Source organism: Protopterus annectens, chromosome 1.part1 (assembly GCF_019279795.1).
Source record: "Protopterus annectens isolate FY-2018-M chromosome 1.part1, PAN1.0, whole genome shotgun sequence".
Classification (NCBI taxonomy): Eukaryota; Metazoa; Chordata; order Ceratodontiformes; family Protopteridae; genus Protopterus; species Protopterus annectens.
Window position 1 is genome coordinate 414,852,270 of NC_056726.1, and position 18,348 is coordinate 414,870,617.

Below are 18,348 nucleotides of genomic sequence, written 5' to 3' on the forward strand. Positions count from 1 at the left end.
ATTCACATATTTTTTCTATAGATTCATTCTTTTTTTCTTTTTCAATTCTTTCATATGCTGTTTTATATTTCCTTTTATGTGTCACCCACTAGTTTGACCAATTTGTTATGCATAAATCTGGTAGTATAATGATCTTTCCATAATTCTTACATAGCTTCTTTACTTTCTTTATTGACTTCTATACTATTCAATTTATAATACCTTATGTATTCCTCATATATTGTCTTTCTTTACTAAACCTAGCCCACACTGCTCTGTGATCTGAAAAAAATGCACATCTAAACATCCACCTTCCCTTTCAAATATACCTCCAGAATATAAAATATAATCTATCTTTGTTGTAATTTCTCCTCTTTTATAAGTATATTGTCTTTTTTACACGTTTAACTCTGCAACTCTATAATTTCCTTCATTTTTAACATACTTACCAAATTTTCCTACTTTTTATAACTTACAGTTGAAATCTCCCATCAACATAATGTTAATGTTAGCGAGAACATAAGGTATTGACATATTAAACACCTCTTCCCTTTCCTTTATAATCTGAACATGCATATATCACAATAATTCTAATTAATACCCATTTACTTGAATAGCAATAACATATTTTTCTTCTTTTACAATAAAATGGTCTAAAATCACAATGTTTTTATTTTTAAATGTCACCACAATTCCCACACACCTTTCTATACCTACATTTTTTACACATTTTCCTCTTCATAACATTTCTTTTTTTTTCCTTTTTAGAATTAATAAATATTATATCAGTTAATGCAATTAAATCTGTATTTTTTCACACCATTCATATACCACATCATTCATGATACTATTTACATTTATGGTAAGTACCTTACAGTTACCAATTTCCTTTTTTTCTTTCACTTTAATTTCTTTAAATTTTCTTTTACTCTTTTCCAACTATATATATATATATATATATATATATATATATATATATATATATATATACTTCTTTGAAAAACCTGTCCACCGAACATTACATCATCAACATGTATTCAGCGAAATTCAGTTCTGCAATTCACTGAATACACAAAGGGCAAACAGATACTTGCCCCAAAACCCTATGGACCCAAATCTACCTAAACCAAACCCACCCATGTGGGGGGCTGTGCCTCCCATACCCCTCAACTAAATATACCAACTCCAACATCGCACTACAGTAGAGAAAAGGGCAAAGTTGTGTAGTTGGCCAACTACATCTTTGCCCTTTAAGTATTCAGTGAATTGTGGAAGTGAATTTTGCTGAATATATGTCAACAATGTAGCATTTGGTGTAAATGTTTTTCAAAGACCTGATATAGAGCTATTTTTAATATCTTCTAACTTATGCTTCCTTCATCACTTATTTCAGAATATTCTGCAACTTTTTCTTCTTTACCATTAAGCCAACTCTTACTTTTTTATTTTATTCTTACCTCTGCTTTTTCTTCTCTCTTTAAAGTTTCTTTCTCTTCTAACCTTTCCAATGCAATTTCTTCTTGACTATTAAACCCAAAAGGAGAATGTGCCAAAACACAAAACCTGAAATATGTTTAAGGAAAATGGCACAGAGAGTCCAAAGAACTGTAAAAAATAATAAAAATGGCCACACAATGAAGCCCGAAGGAAGCTCACTTTAATACACACTAACGCTGCAAATGACAATACTTCTTTGTCCTAGCAAAAGACTTCTTCAGACAATACTATACATAGTAAGCCAACCTTCCTTAAATACCCCTCCCCTGAACACTCATCCAATCATTTCTTTAATACAGTTAAGAACAATAATTGAAAGTTAATAAGAATTTAGTTGTAAAATCCTTTAAAAATAAATGAATATCACACAAACCAGTAAATAAGTCTTCCATTAATTTACTTAAATACAAACTTGTGTAATAAATATACTTAAAAAGTATAAAAAGTTTCATAAATGTATTAAATAAATATGTATGCATCATACAGTTCTATGAAAGAATAATAAAATAAATACTCTGGTGGCCAAAATAATTATTACAGTTTAACTGCTCTGAGTTTCAAAACTGGGACTAAAGAAATAAAATCATTGAATCCATAATTCTTGTTGGCTTCTAGTTTGAGTTGCCAAAACAATTCACAATACTCAATTGTGGTCTCCCAGGGTCTCCCACATGGGTCCACTTCTACCTTATCTATTACATAAAAAACAAATTTAGCTGATGGGCAGGTGATAGTATGTCTCTACAGAGCATTAGTTTTGTCTTTATTTTTAATATCATTCGTGTGCTCATATATACATCTTTTAAACTTCCTGGTGGTTTTTCCAACATAAAAAGCCCTACAGGTATCACACAAAACAATGTATATCACCCCAAAGGAATCACAATTATAATACACATTGGTTTTGAGATCTATCACTCTTTCAGTTAAAAAATAATGATTCCCCTTGGAGAATGTGAGTACATTGTGAACAGATCCCACATTTAAATGTTGCTGTTCTCTTTCTAGTATTTCTTTTCTTTTTGGTTTCAAGTGGTTCCTTAATATTCCTACCCTTCCTAAAGGCAAATTTTAGGGGGTCCACAAAAATATTTCTCAGGTCAGAAAAATTACTAAATTTGTTCCAATTAGTGGAAACCACCTTCTTAATTCTAGTTGATTCAGTGCTGAAGTTGAGTATAAAGTTACCACTCCAATTGGTGTTAACTTGTTCTGTCCTAATCCTCTCCCCCACCTCACATGTTCTAGCTTTCCCTAATATCGGGGCAAACTCATTGTGTCATTCTTTTTTTATTTCCCCCTAAATTTCCTCAATAAGGACAATTGGGTATTCTCTTTCAGTAAACATTTGTTTCAATTTTGCACTTTCAACTTCTTAATCAGCATTGTCAGATGTCATCCTACTGCTCCTTATAACCTGACCACCAGATGAAGTATTTATTTTTTTTTTTCATAGAACTGTTTGATGCATACATATTTATTTAATACATTTATGAAGCTTTTTATACTTTTTATGTATATTTATTACATAAGCTTGTATTTAAGTAAATTAATGGAAGTGGACTTTTTTACTGGTTTGTGTGATATTCATTGATTTTTAAAGGATTTTACAACTAAATTGTTATTAACTTTCAAGTATTGTTCTTAATTGTATTAAAGAAATGATTGGAGGAGTGTTCAGGGGAGGGATATTTAAGGAAGGTTGGCTTACTATGTATTGTATTGTCTGAAGAAGTCTTTTGCTAGGACAAAGACAAATTGCCATTTGCAGCATTAGTGTGTATTAAAGTGAGCTTCCTTCGGGCTTCATTGTGTGGCCGTTTTCATTGTTTTTCACAGTTCTTTGGACTCACAGTGCCATTTTCCTTAAATGTGTTTCTTCTTGACTCTCTATTTGTTCTTTATTTTCATTAGCATTTAATTATTGTTCCTTCCCACATTTCATCCATAAATGCCCCACCTGGTTACATTTATGACATTTTAAATCACATATTTTACCATCTTGATATACCCCCCAAATAAATTTCTTTTATCACATTTATCAATTAAATTACTTTCTTTTCCACAAAAAAGGCATGGGTTGCCCCCAGTACTTCACCACCCTCCTATTCCCTTCAACATTTAGAATACTAGTAATATGTTCAATCTTTTTCAGTATAACAGTACATTCCCTTTCCCAAGTCCATAAATCCCTCTTATCATAAACTTTTGAAATATCCATTTAATTTTCACATTCCTTCTAAATGTTTTTCCAATACTATTTTTCAACGTCCGTGCAAAATTGCACATGTAATTTTTTTGTTTCTCTGTGAAATAAATGGTTTGATTATATATAAATTCCACAACCTATCATTCTTCCTCTTTTAATACTCACACAAAAAACTCCAAACTATAACCAGTCTCAAAAATAATGTCACAAAAGTCTGTCTGTTTATCAAAATGAACACTCTTACCTCATGAGACTCTATGCCCAAAGGCCCCATAACTTTGCCCCGAATGTCAAATCTACTCAATTCTTTATCTTCTTTCCTTTGAATTCTAATAATATAGATTTTTAACTCTGTTCTCATTACTTTCCGATACTTCCTTTTTAGCCCCGTCTGCTACAGTCTCTGCATAAGATATTCTGTCTTTATTCTGTTTTACATTTCCCTTTTTCTTTAGAATCATCTCTACTTCCTCCCTTTGAATGTTGTGCATTTTATCTCCCAACAAAATTTCTATGCCATTTTCTGGTTCACTTTGTACTGTTATTTCTTTTAATAATCATCCTGCAACCTTTCTGTAGAATAGAGTATGTGTGCTGTATCTTTAAGAAGTGTTTCAAGGACTGAACATACATATAAATAGCAAGCACATGCTAGCTTCAGTGCCAATTTGAGAGTGCAGCCAGAGAGTGAGCTAGTTTGTTTATAAGTTTATCTAAGTTAAAGGGCAGGATTCACGAAGGCTTGCACGGAGTGTAAGAGACGTGTAACACTCCATGCAAGCCTCGCGATCCAGGAACAGCCCTAAACTCCGTGTAAGAGACCAGCTAAAACGTGTCTTACACGGACTGGGTGTGGACATGCTAAATACCTCACTTGCATCCGAAAGGTATGCAAATGAGGTATATTAGCGATCCACGAAGCAGAAACCATCCCATGTAAGAGACGTTTTAGCTGCAGAAATGTACTCAGTTGACAACTGAGTATGTTTCTGCAAATTGCACAATGGAGCCATGTCAGCTCCACATAAAGGGTGCATATGTGTCAGGCAGCATGCCAATTGCCAAATATGTGGTAACTGCGCTGTATAAAACATAAAAATGAAGGTTATAAACCCAGAAATGTGGGTTTTATGCAATACATGGAATGACAATGCAGGGACCAGCAGACCAAAAACAACATGGCCACCGTGTAGTGGTTGCTAAGGAGGGAAGCTGAGTGTAAGAAATGTAACTAAGCATTAGTAGGCAATCTCATGTAAATGAGGGTTAGGATACTGAATCTCACAGTCACATAGCAAATAAGCACAGTCTGAGTAGTGTAAGAGATACATAAGGGGGAGAAATAGAGTAGGAGATAGGTGACATCACAGGGGGGAATGGTAGAAAGAAATGCAGTTCATTGGAGGTCAGTGTAACATGACAGATGACAGACACAGATCAGGGAAAGAGGAGTGCCACAAGATAAGTCTGGGAAAGTCAAGAAATGGAAGGTGTACACTGTTACTTACACTAAAGCTTCTTGCTGGGCGTGCATGCGCACGTGTGCATGCCATGAAGCGAGTAGGGCAGTGTGCGTGCGTGTAAGGCAGACTGAGCATGTGGGAGCATGTTGGTAGATGTTTAACACTGTTTGTGCGGGTGTGCGTGCGTGTAGGGCAGACTTAGCATGTAGAAGCCTGTTGGCAGACCTGTAACACTGTTTGAGCTGGTGCGTGCACGTTTTAACCTGAATAAGTAGATTCTGAACCGTGTAAGCACATATGCATGCGTGTAAGCCACTGTGAGCATGTTTCTGCTGGTATGCACGTTGCTCCCCCCTGAGGAAACAAAAAGGAAAAAGGAAGCAACAGAATTAATAGGAAGCTAGCAGGGAATACTGCTGAAGCTAGCAGGTGAAAACAGTTAGAAGCAGGCAATTACACAGGCAGAATAGTAGCCCAGCCCAGCACTTAAAACTCTGAAAACAGTAGTGCAGGATGTTTCTCTTAGAAGACACTGCAAGACAGGAGTAAGCTAATAGAAGTGAAAACTGAAAAAGCTTCACTCAGAGCAGAAATGTTAGGGGCTGCCATAGCTGTCATAATGAGACATAGGCGACTTGCTGAGGGTGGTGACAATGCAGATGGTGCCAGACAACCCACACTGAGGAGACGGAGAAGAGTGTACAGGCCCAGGGTCACCTACCATGGGTTACCTGAGCTGGAGATAGTAGAGCGCTATAGAGTGGACAGAGAGCTCCTGCAGCAAATAGTTGAGCTGTGCAGGCCACACCTCACCCACAGAACCAACAGAGGGGAACCCATCCCAGTGGAAACCAAGGTATGTGTTGGCCTAAGAATACTAGCAACAGGTACCTTCCAGAGACCAACTGGTGATATGATGGGGATATCACAGGCATCAGCCTCCAGGGTACTGCACCAGTTCCTGGATGCCATGTCAGCACATGTCGGTGATCATGTATATTTCCCCAGTGCCCGTGAGGTATTGGCCAGCAATATGCATCTCTTCCAGCAAATAGCGGAATACCCTGAGGTAGTGGGTGCAATAGACTGCACGCACATACGCATCAAAGCACCAGCCGGTGAGCGGGGTAGGGCCTACATTAACCGCAAGGGCTTCCCCTCCATCAACTGCCAGGTCGTGTGTGATGCCCAGGGCATAATAATGAATGTGTGTGCTGGCTGCCCTGGGAGTTATCATGATTCCCACATCTGGCATTTGATGCAGCTGTACCAGACATTTGCCAATGGGGACATCCCACACAGACACCTAGTGGGGGATGCAGGTTATGCACTGGAGCCGTGGCTGATGACACCCATCAGAAACGCACACACACCTGAACAGGAACGCCATAATGAGGCACACGCACAAACACGTAATGTAATAGAGCGTGTGTTTGGGCTGCTCGAGTCACGGTTCCGGTGTCTGGACACATCTGGTGGAGCCTTGCAGTACACACCAACTACATGTACCCAAATTGTCATGGTATGTGCTATGCTACATAATATGATCTTGCGAAAACAGCTGCAGCAGGACCAGCATAGGGCTGGGCCAAACATCCCCCCACCATTGCCAAGGCCATCACAGGCAGGGCGTGTCTCGGAGGAGGAACAACCTGAGCCTGCCCCAGTAGGCAGAAGGAGGTGTGCCCAGTATGCCCTGGCCTTGGCAAAGAGGCAACGCATAGCACATACACTGGCTCAGTAGGAACCCTGGGAATGATACCCCCTCTGACTCACTCAAATAATAACATGGATGCCTAAAATGACATGACCTGCTCACAAACATGTACAGGGAAGTGTAATATGCGCATCCGACAGAGGCAGCCCTGCAGCACCACCTGAGACATGAATGCCATGTGTCAAGTAATGTAACACCATGTACTATATGCACACCTGAGCACCCTGACTAACATCCACCCTCACCAAGCATGAAGCCACAAAATGACGATGGGATGATCAAGTGCAATAACTGGCTGAAGTAATGCATTTAGTCAAAGGGGAGCCAATGTGTTTCAGGCTGGGAAGACATGCGGAGTGTGACATGATGCACCACCTGCTAGGGGTGGCATGCACCTATCAGTCCATGCCCCATGGATACTGGCAAAGGCTGTCAGTACCCACAGCATGCCCTGAATAGGTAAGTCTCAAAACACAAACCCACCTTCATAGGTACCACAAGAGATAGGAACCTAGATGTAATGCTACCCAATGCCAGAAGTCTAAACAGCAAGATGTGTGCAGTGTAAATGCACACATTATGGAGAATGTAGATATCAGTCCTGTAATAGAGAACTGGGTCAAGGCTCACATCAGCACCCTAACACTACCAGGTCACACCTCATACTGTGCTGTACAGCTGCAAAACATAGAACAAGCTACAAAAGGAGGGTGACTAGCAATAAATGTCAAGGATAACCACACCCCCATGTTGGTACCACAACAAGAAGCAGCATGGATTAGCCATGGTCAAATACCAATGGCTAAAACCGTCTCCCAGTATATAGCCTGCTGCAGACTACTGTCCTAATACCACGAACTGCACCTGGCCTATGTTGAAATACATGAATATATCAAGCCCCCCCAAACCACATAATATTGCTTGACTGAAAATACACAGACATACACCGGGAGCATTATACTAGCACCAACACAGTCGGAGAAAAGTTCCCAGAATCCATAAACCAAAATGCCCAGGAACAACGTACCACTCTCACAAGAGGGGTAAGCATACTGGATGTGATAATCAGCAACATGTGTACTGGATGGCAAGATGAGAAGTGTATCCTTCACTGGTAAGACCAGAGCATAGAGTAATCACACTGGATATACACATCCCGACCTCAGTCCCTGGCCAGAATACCACAGTGAAAAACATGTGTAAATCATAGGTTGCACCCCTACAAACCGATGTGGAATCCATGAAAGGCCTGTGCAAGTGCAGAATATGGGACACACCACAGAACATGTTATACAGGCATTCCATGAACACAGCCAGGAATGCTTGGAGTATGCAATCACAAATAACAGCAAGACACAATGCCATACATGCAGGCATCTGGCATGCTGGACTCCAGCCATTACCAAACCATGCAAGAGAATGAGGAAGCTACCACATGATAGAGCAAACATAAAAAGGGAAGTAATCACTGATCAGTAGTATGGCAATAACATATGTCCACACATACAATCCACTAAGGCCAGCCACAACAAGTAGAATCTGTGAATCCAGAGGCAATGTGACACCTGTCCCAAGTACACAGACAACCACAACTCCCCCCAATAAATACAAATATATGTGATAGATGCAACCATGTATCCAAACCAGAGGTTGAGCTCCCCCAACTCAGTACTGTCAAAACTAGTCAGGAGGAGAAGGTAACCACATACACCACAAACCCAGTCCCACATAGACCTACCACAACTGTAAACCAAACACATAAACACACCAAAACATTCCCAAAGGCCCTAATTACAAACACACCACACCAACAGAAGCCTCCAAAGCAGATCACAAGCAACCACAACCTCCAAACATAGCACATGCAACACATAGTACACAAAGCTGGTGTGCCAAACAGTCACAGGCCAGAAGGAGAAACAACATGCCTGATACAGTTGTAATAGGTGTCTGTATAGGCAGACACACTGCTGTCCCATTCACCAGACTGAACAAGGGAAAGGGTACAGTAAGCTGCCTGTAGGCTGCCACAATATGCCACATAACACAAGTACGCAGGTCACCCCAAAGCAAGCAGAGATATGAAGCAGTCAATGTCCATGCTGGTGTGAATGACCTGAGATGTACCTCCCTGTTCTACATAAAAAGAGACATGGATGAGCTCTCTGAGTATGTACCCCAGGCCGGTATGACACTGGCCGTGTGCAGCATCCAACCCTCACCAAGAATGATGCCACAGTACAAACACAGAATGATTATGTCTAACAGGTGGCACAGTTACAGCTGTCATTCCAAGAGGGTCTAATGTCTGTCTGCTTGAGATGTCAAGCATGACAAGCCATGCTGCTGTTCCAGGGATGGCTTGAACCTGTTACCCCTGTGCGTCTGGATACTGGATAAGGCCTTTGCCACCTCCATAGAGCCGTATGTAGGCAAGGCCAAAAAGACTACCCACCACCCTAGAAAACATAAGTGGTAAGAAACATAAGGGTAATGCTTACCAATGCCAGATATGTAAACTGCAATATGCATGCCCCTGAGGCACTTCCCGGTATGGAGAACATCGATGTCTGTGCAGTGACAGAAGCCTGCTGCAAGCCTAGTGATAGCACACCAGCACTACCAGGTTATACCACATATCATGCGTTATGGCCCCAACACCTGGACCAAAACATCAAAGGAGGGGGAGTATCCATATGCAGCACAGACACCCATATGGCCAGGTAACTGAGAATGCACAAAGCAGCAGAGACCACCCATGTGCACCTAAGTGTAGTCAAAACTGCTGTACAGTCTGTAGCATGTGACAGACCACACTCACACACAAGAACTCCACCCAGACATCCTGAAGACACTGCACAATATGAATGTCCCACCAAATACCAGACAAGGTACACACAAATTACCACATAGGTGGCAAACCATTATGTATGCAAGGAGTAATCAGGGACCTAGGGACACAAGTCGACAGTAATCTGTCATGTGACACTCACAATGCCAATGTGGCTAGGAAGATTGTCGATATTGGACACCGTATCATGAAAGGATTCACATCTACATCAACAGAGGTCACTGTGCTGCTGTACTGTTCCCTTATCAGACCAACAATCTAGTACAATGACTCATATGGGATGTACCGTACGTGACACCTGCAGCAGTTCGGAAGACCTCATAGTTACCCCACCAAGAGGATAAAGGGTGTGAAATATATGTCATATGCTGCCTGGCTGTAGACACCCCAGCTGAATGCAGTCACAGACTGCCTACACAGAGACATTGTATGTCTGTTGTACAAGGCCATGTCCAACACAGGAGTAATGGACATGCTCCACCACAGGAAATCAAAGCCATTGGAGCTGTGAGAGTGACAGATGTCAGCCTCAACACATAATGAAATAGGATGTGCCGGAGGGACAGATACATAACCCAGAGGCTCCCCACACCCAGAAACAGGATCCCAATCCATGTTAGGCAGAGCCCCTCACTGACACCCCTCAACAGGAATATTGCCAAGTAGATGGATGATCGTACATGTATACTGGGGGTCTTCACTGACCAGACAGAGGCACAGTAAAGAAATTCATAAATGGCCATAATAGGCACATAGCAAGGGGTGGCAAAAGACACACACACTCTGGCTAGGCTTACTAATGCCATAGGGTGGATAGCCTGGTATGAACCCATGAACCTATGAAGATACAAATTGTACAGGACACTAAGGATAATCACAAGGCTTACTTAACTGATGGTAGGAACCATGTTGGGCATCCACAGATATGCTCTGAATCACACAGATATTACAAACAACATACCAAATACACACACATATTGCTAACATACAACCTGACAGGTGCAGTGCAAACCCCCCCCAGAATGCAAAATATCTATCCCAGCAGACTGCTGGTCCCCTGACATTGCAGATGCTGAGGTAACAGCCATCATCTGCAAAGCAAAACACACAGCAGCAAAGGTATGTGATGGTGTCCTGGGCTGAGGCCAACATGGACTCCAAGAATAATGGAATGCCAAATCACACTACTGCCCAATGTCAGCCTTACCACAGGATATGTACCAAAAGAGCAGTGTACAACAACAGTGGTCCTTCACAACAAAGGTGTTGCCTAAATGGATACTCCAAACTAACACCCCAGGATCCTGATAAGCTTGGTCTGCACAGCTATGGAAAGGATCAGTATGTACCGCAGACATAAAGCTATTGTGGACCTACTGATACTGGACCCTACACAGTGTGGCTGTCGTAACTGCAGATCCTGCCCCTAAACATGTGTGACCCATTTGAAGCAGTCATCAAGGTCATTGATGAGGGCAATGTGGTCCACACACCGTAGCTGGACCGTGCATATGCTTCTAGACAATGCCCTACGAGTTCAGTATGGATATGTTCACCAGCTTAAATATATACCCCTATGTCAGTAGAGGGGTTGCAAACCAGACCAAGGACAGAACTGACATGGTCAGACATGCTGCATCCATGTCAGACTACAAAGCAGATATGAGTGGCATCCCACAAGGCCTGGTCCTGGCCCCCCCCGTTCTGTATATATGTCCCATAGGTATAGGCTAAGATGGAAGGACTGTGACTGAACATGTATGCAGAGGAGTACAAACAGCCCACCATATCCGACCCCCAGCTGACACAAGCAACCCACAAAAGGGCCACCTACAAACAGACAACTGGAGCCATAGCCATGTCAGCAAGCTAATTGCAGAACTGTGTATAGACAACCACCGTGGATATACAGTAAGTGCCCACAAATTACCACACAGGTGTTAACCCATTACATACCTAACATGTAATGAGAGACCTGGGGACAAAAGGTGATAGATATCCTGCACTGGACAAACATGTTGCTGTAGTGTTCGCAGAAACATACTATATACCCACCCAATCATGAAGGTTGTCAGATGTAGATAAGGGGAGGTCACTGTGGCTCTGCAGTCATCCTTCATCAGCGTCACAATTTACTACAATAGCCCCTGTGGGATATACCTGAGCAGACACCTCCATCAACTGTAAAGTCCACAACAGTACCCCACCAGGAGTAGCAAAGAGCATGAACAGATGCAATGTGTTGCCTGAGTAAACAAACTGCAGCCCTACACACTGCCATGCTGACCAGCTACAGGCAAGCTGTGCCTGATGTATGAAGCCATGTCCAACCTGGAATCAATGAACATGCTGCACCTTGTACAATCTGAATGGCAGTGAGCTATGCACATGAGAGACCTGAACCCCAGCACTGACATACATAGGACAAGCTGTACAGAATGATCCATAACACAGAAGGCACCCCCACTCTTCAGTAAACTCCCGGTACAGGTCAGCCAGAGAGTCACCTATCGACACCCCTCAAGAGGAATCCTGATGAGTGGATGGGAGATGGTAGGCTAACCCTAGGTATCACTGTTATGTCAGAGGTAGACGGGGGCACAGTATACTAACCATGACATATGTCATGGCAAACTCCAGTTACAATGTGTGTCGAAGGACAAACACACCCTGTGACTAGCATCAGAAATGGCCTAGGGAACATCGCTAGTGTCTGCCAATGTCCACCCATGTTGTGGAATACACTACCAATGTTGGACGAGCCTGGTGTAGGTAGTCCATATCTGAACATAATGCAACATGGTCATATGTGCACAACTGGCCCTTACACAGTCTGTTGTGCTCACTATGAAGATGTCAAGCAGTCATAGGACTAAAGCCCATGATACTGTCCACTGCAGTGAAAGTACTGAACCAGTACACTATACGGTACTACAGTGTTAGGTCATTATGAAAGTATGTTGACAACTGTCTGCAAAGTATCCCATGCAATCCCTACAGGCAAAGTATAATCCCTGTTGTGGCAGACACGAAGCAGTTGGCCAGTTAGTACATAACATGACACCCAACACACAACCATACATGTGAGATATTGTTGAAGTTCACACACACCCAAATATGTGGTGGACTTCAGAGTGCAACATATGGAAAGCTCACACTGGGCATGCTTGCACACTTTGATAAATGAGGCATATGTCAGACAACATGCCATGGAAAGGCTGAACTGGGCATGCTCACACACTTAGGCCATATCTCCGTTTAGCAGTTGGCCACACATATCTGGTATTTGTACGTGTCATTCCAGGAACCAACCACAACACAGCAATCTGCCCAGTGCACACAGTAAATGACTACAGAGACATAAGTGATATAGTGGATAGCCGTCATATGCAAACATCTTTCACAGATACACAAGTTGGTCATAGGAACAGGGAATGCTATGGCAATAAAGACCTGCAAACAGTAGAACAGCACAACAAATATTGTGTATCTGACAATTGAACATATGGGTGTAGAGGTCAATACTAGGCTTGTTGCCCTAGGGAATGACAGCTCAGCCAGAGTGTGCTTGGCATCTGCATCCCCAGTACAGTAGGCTACTGTGCCACTGTAAAGTAGGTCACATAAGGCAATGTGTGAGGCTAGTGAGCTGTGCCTCTGTCAAGCAGGGGCACAGTGGAGATCCCAGGGTTTGAATGTGCTAAGCCACAGCCATGTTGTCGGTGTGTGCTGGAAGAGGGTTGCTGAGGATCTCTAACAGTAGGTGGCCGTCAATAACAGACTGAGGGGAGCCCTATCTGCATTCTCTGGACAATTCCACTGTCAACACTGTGTTGTGATGATTATGTGTGAATGAAATGCCATGCTGGAACTGTTCACAGATGTCCTCCCTCTGTGGGCTACAGCTCTGCAATGTATTAACTCACTCTGTCTGTTGTACGGCTCATATATGGCTGGTGTACACCCGACAGGTGTCTTGTTGTGGAACAGTCATGGGTATATGTGGGATAGCATGATCAATGCAAACTGTACACATGCTCATAGAATGCAATTGTCAAGGATTATGCTGAGTGGCCAGTATAGTCCCCCAGCATGGGTCCTCTGAAGTCGTCCACCCCAGTCTTCACAAGTGTAGAGTCTGCTTGTGCTAAATACAGTTTGTGTGCAGTGACAACCTTGCCTGGGGGTGGAGATGGGATATGGATGTCCATGGAAAGGTGGGTATGGTCAGATATCAATAATGGTGGTCTACCTCTGGTGTGGAACAGTGAGTACCCATGTTGCAGATGGACAGGTGCAATATGTATTCCCCCATGTGGCTGTGGTGTGTGGTTCTGCCATAGCACAGGGACCCACAAATTGTAGTGGCTGTAGGGTGAAGTGGTAGAGGCCTGAGTAGTTCTCACACACAATATGCCTGTACCTGATGTTAACAACTGGAATGGTGTATGTGAACACATGCATATCCCGGCACTGTTCCCAGGGAAGCTAAGTGTGTGTCCTGGATGTGGGTGTGGTGTTCTGGACTGGTTGTGTTGTGTGTTACAGGTCCTGTGGTCACAAAGCATGGTATAGAACATAAACTGCCAGTGCGATGTGCATATCTGACCCTGACGTAGGTGGCTGCAAATGCATATATATGCTATCCCCCACCTGACAGGTAGTACTACATGTACATACCTCTGTAGAAATAAAGATGTCAGCACCCTATAAATACTGCAGGTGCAGAGCAGATGCCCAGTAATTCGGATAGTGGCTCTGCTAATGCGTCTCCCTCAAGTGTCATAATATAGTTAGGTAGGGGTTTGAATCCTGCAAATACTCAGTGTGTGTGTGTGGGTGGGTGAGTGGGGTTTGTGTGTGTGAAAGTCTGTGTGAGGGAAATGTCCCTTTTGGCAACTGGGGAAAACACACTACAGGATGCACATTCCCCTTTCTAAACACTGATGATGTCAGCACCCTATAAGTACAGCAGGAGAAGGGCAACCTCCCAGTAATGCGAATAGCGTGCTCTGCTAATGCATCCGTCTCGAGTGTCATAACATAATTAGGTAGGGGTTTGAATCCTGCAAATGCTTAGTGTGTGTGGAGGGGGTAAGTGTGTGTGCAAGTCTGTATGAAAGAAATATCCCTTTTGGCAACTAGGAGAACACACTACAGGATGCACATTCCCCTTTCTAAACACTGATGATGTCAGCACCCTATAAGTACAGCAGGAGAAGGGAAACGTCCCAGTAATGCGAATAGCACGCTCTGCTAATGTGTCCGTCTCGAGTGACATAACATAGTTAAGTAGGGGTTTGAAACCTGCAAGTGGCAAGTGTGTGTGTGTTTGGATGTGGGGAGTTTGTGTGTGTGCAATTCTGTATGAAAAACAAGTTAGTTTTGGCAATCAGGAGATCACACTACCTGATGCACATTACCCTTTCAAAACACTGATGATGTCAGCACCCTATGAGTACAGCCAGGGAAAAAGAACCATCTAGTAATCCGAATAGTGAGCTTCGCTAATGCATCTCTCTCACGTGTCGTGACTTAGGTAGGGGTATGAATCCTGCAAATGGTAAGTGTGCGTGTGTGTGTGGGGGGGGGGTAGTAGGGTGTGTGTCAATGCAAGTGTGAGAGAACAGATCCTTTTGGCAAATACTGCAATACACCAGATGCTGCATATTCCCCCAGTAAACACAGGGGATATCACCACAATATCAGCACAGCCAAACAGGGCTAGTTGGCCAGTAATGCCAATAGTGTGCTCTGCTTCTGGGTCTATTACCATTGTCAGAGTACAGATAGGTATGTTTTGGTAACCCACAACTGCCACGTGTGGTTGTGTCACACATTATGACCATGTGTGGGTCTTTGTGCATAACAATGCATGCCATTGCCTAAACCAGCAATGGCGTTGCACACATGATGTATGTGTGTGACACATACACATAAATACCTGTGACCTGCAGTAGTTACCATGTCTGATACATGCCTCGAGTGGATAAATGGTATTTGCAATGCATAACAATATGACTGTGTCTTACTGTGCAGGGCCGCGGTATGTGTCTATACAGTGTGGGTGTATATGGTAAAATACCTTCAGCAGGGGATACACATCTGGTCTGGGCCATATAGTCTACATGTAGTCGATGTACAGGTGCTGCATGTTCCCACCTGTTGTGGGAGTGGTAACATGTCATTCCACTGCAATTCAGTGACCACATGCTGGGAACCCTTCAACTAGTGTGTTGTAGCTACAGTAATGCTCACGCACAATGTTTGGCTGGATGCAGTCCAACCATATAAAGACAGTTCTTGAGACTGTCATATTGCCAGTGTTGTTATGGAGGATAGGTGGTTTTCCTGTGTATGGGAGGGTTGTGTGTGCCAGGCTATGAACCAGACTGTAGTCCGACACACTGTTAGCTGTACATGAATAGGCCCTGATGCTTTGTGCTGTGCTAACAACCTGGAGGTGTGTGTATCTGTGGTGCCTTGGGATATCACCCCCCCTGTCCATGTGTGTTACATGTGTAGGGGACGACAGGCATGGTATGAGGTGTAACCTGGCAGTGATGGGTTACACCTGTGAGCCATGCATCAGGACTCTGGTACTGCACAGACATTGCAGTTCACCGTACTGAGGACAGTGTCCAGTGCATGCATCTTGCGGTGTACACTGCTGGTGTTGTGTAGCAGCACTGTTAGTGTCCTAACCTGTGTGATACCCGTGGAGGTGGCTATGTAATCCGTGTCCTGCAGCATAAGGCAGTATGTGTGTATCAAGGAGCTTCGCCAATATACATTGGGCCATGGGTGTCACGTGCAAGCTGCCCTTGCACATCATTGTGGCTTCCCTAGCATGTAAGCACACATTGACAGCCAGCGGATACCCTATGAATGACATTGGAGACTGAGCAGAATGTAGGCATACAACACCCTTCCTACATATAGTGGTAGCATACCTGGTGAGGGTATGTTGGCAACCAAGATCAGGCTCATACTGGCCCGTGCCACATGCTGAGAGATCCCTTCTATGTTCCCTATCATGTAGTCCAGGGAGGTATGTCTCAGGTCATCCATAGTGGCATGGTCAATGACTGAGTCATATGTGTCCATGCCTCTGACTGACCTGAATGCATGTGTTTTGTGGTGGACCATAGTGCCCCTGAGGCATATCACTGTGACCTTCACCATATACAGCCTGTTGAGTGGGACCCCACTGCAGCACCCACGACAGATACCTGACACATCTGTAGCAGGTGTGTTGTGTAGCCCTACAGGCTGTGACTGTGTGGCACACGGGATGTGTGTGCCATGTGTGGCATGTGCTCTGTTCTGACGTAACATATGCCTGTGTGCCAGCTATGGAGGTATGTGATGCTCAGACAGGATGCTATTCTGAGTCCCCACATATGCCCCAGTGTGTTCAGCATGCTGTCAGTGCATGTCTATGTCTGACTTGTATTGTAGTCACTGTAGTATGACATGCCACCTGACAGGGTATGGCATTACTGGGTTCAGGGAGCTCAGTCCCCAGATTGGCTATGTGGTGGCATCCCACACATGTGTTGTACATTCCTGGCCAAGGGTGATGGTTGACTGCATACATGTGTCAGCTGTGACATTGCCACATGACTCACATACACCACAACTGGACCATAGAGGTGATTCACAGGTTACCTTTGCACATGCTACCCTAGTAGTGTGATTGCCATGGTGAGTACCAACACATAGGGCCAATGGGGAACAACATACTGAAGGTGTGTATGTGTGGGTGCACTGCTACTGTTTCATAGCACTGGCATATATGACTGCACATGTGGGTAAATGCCAGGTAAGACATGTGCAATGTGTCACAGGCAACGTACATGCGAACAGGATGGACAGTGACGTTCTGTCATGTGTAAACTTGACATACGTATCGTACGCTATGCAGATGTCACTAGGAGTCCACAGAAGCACTGTAACTCTGCATTGCAGGTGGAAGTAGTGTTCCAGGGAACCCCAAGCGAACATGCATGCAAACAAAGCTACAGTAAGCAGGGCTGGAAGTAGTTCATTGTACAACAAAGAAGGGGTTACACTAACAGTAAGTAACAGTGCAAATATGTAGGCACTATCAACATGTACCCAGGAATGCACAGTGCAGATGCCCATGGTAGAACTGATATTATGTCATAGTTAATTGTGATTTGGATTACATTGGTACTGCACACATATCAACATGCGCAAACATCCACATTGCATAGTCATTGTGGGCAACTTGACACCATTACTGTACATGTCCATCATTGCATATCACTACTTGCATTAGCTTCCCCCCTGTGCTACCCATGTATGTGGCTATCTGTTGACGTCCTTACCACCAGCATGCAATAATGTGCAGCTGTTACACTTTGGTAAGTACTATGGGTGCAGATAACAATTCAGGACAGTCATACGGTTACTGCATCGGGCATGCTGGGATATACACACAGTCATATCAGCACACTGTACTGTTACCAACATGATACTACTAATACACTTCTATGTAGTCACCCTGTGCATCAGCAACGTGTTTACCTGTTCCCGCAATGATGTTGGAGATTGCAGGAGGTGGCACAGTGTCATCATATGCACAAGGTGTGAATTAGGTATGCCT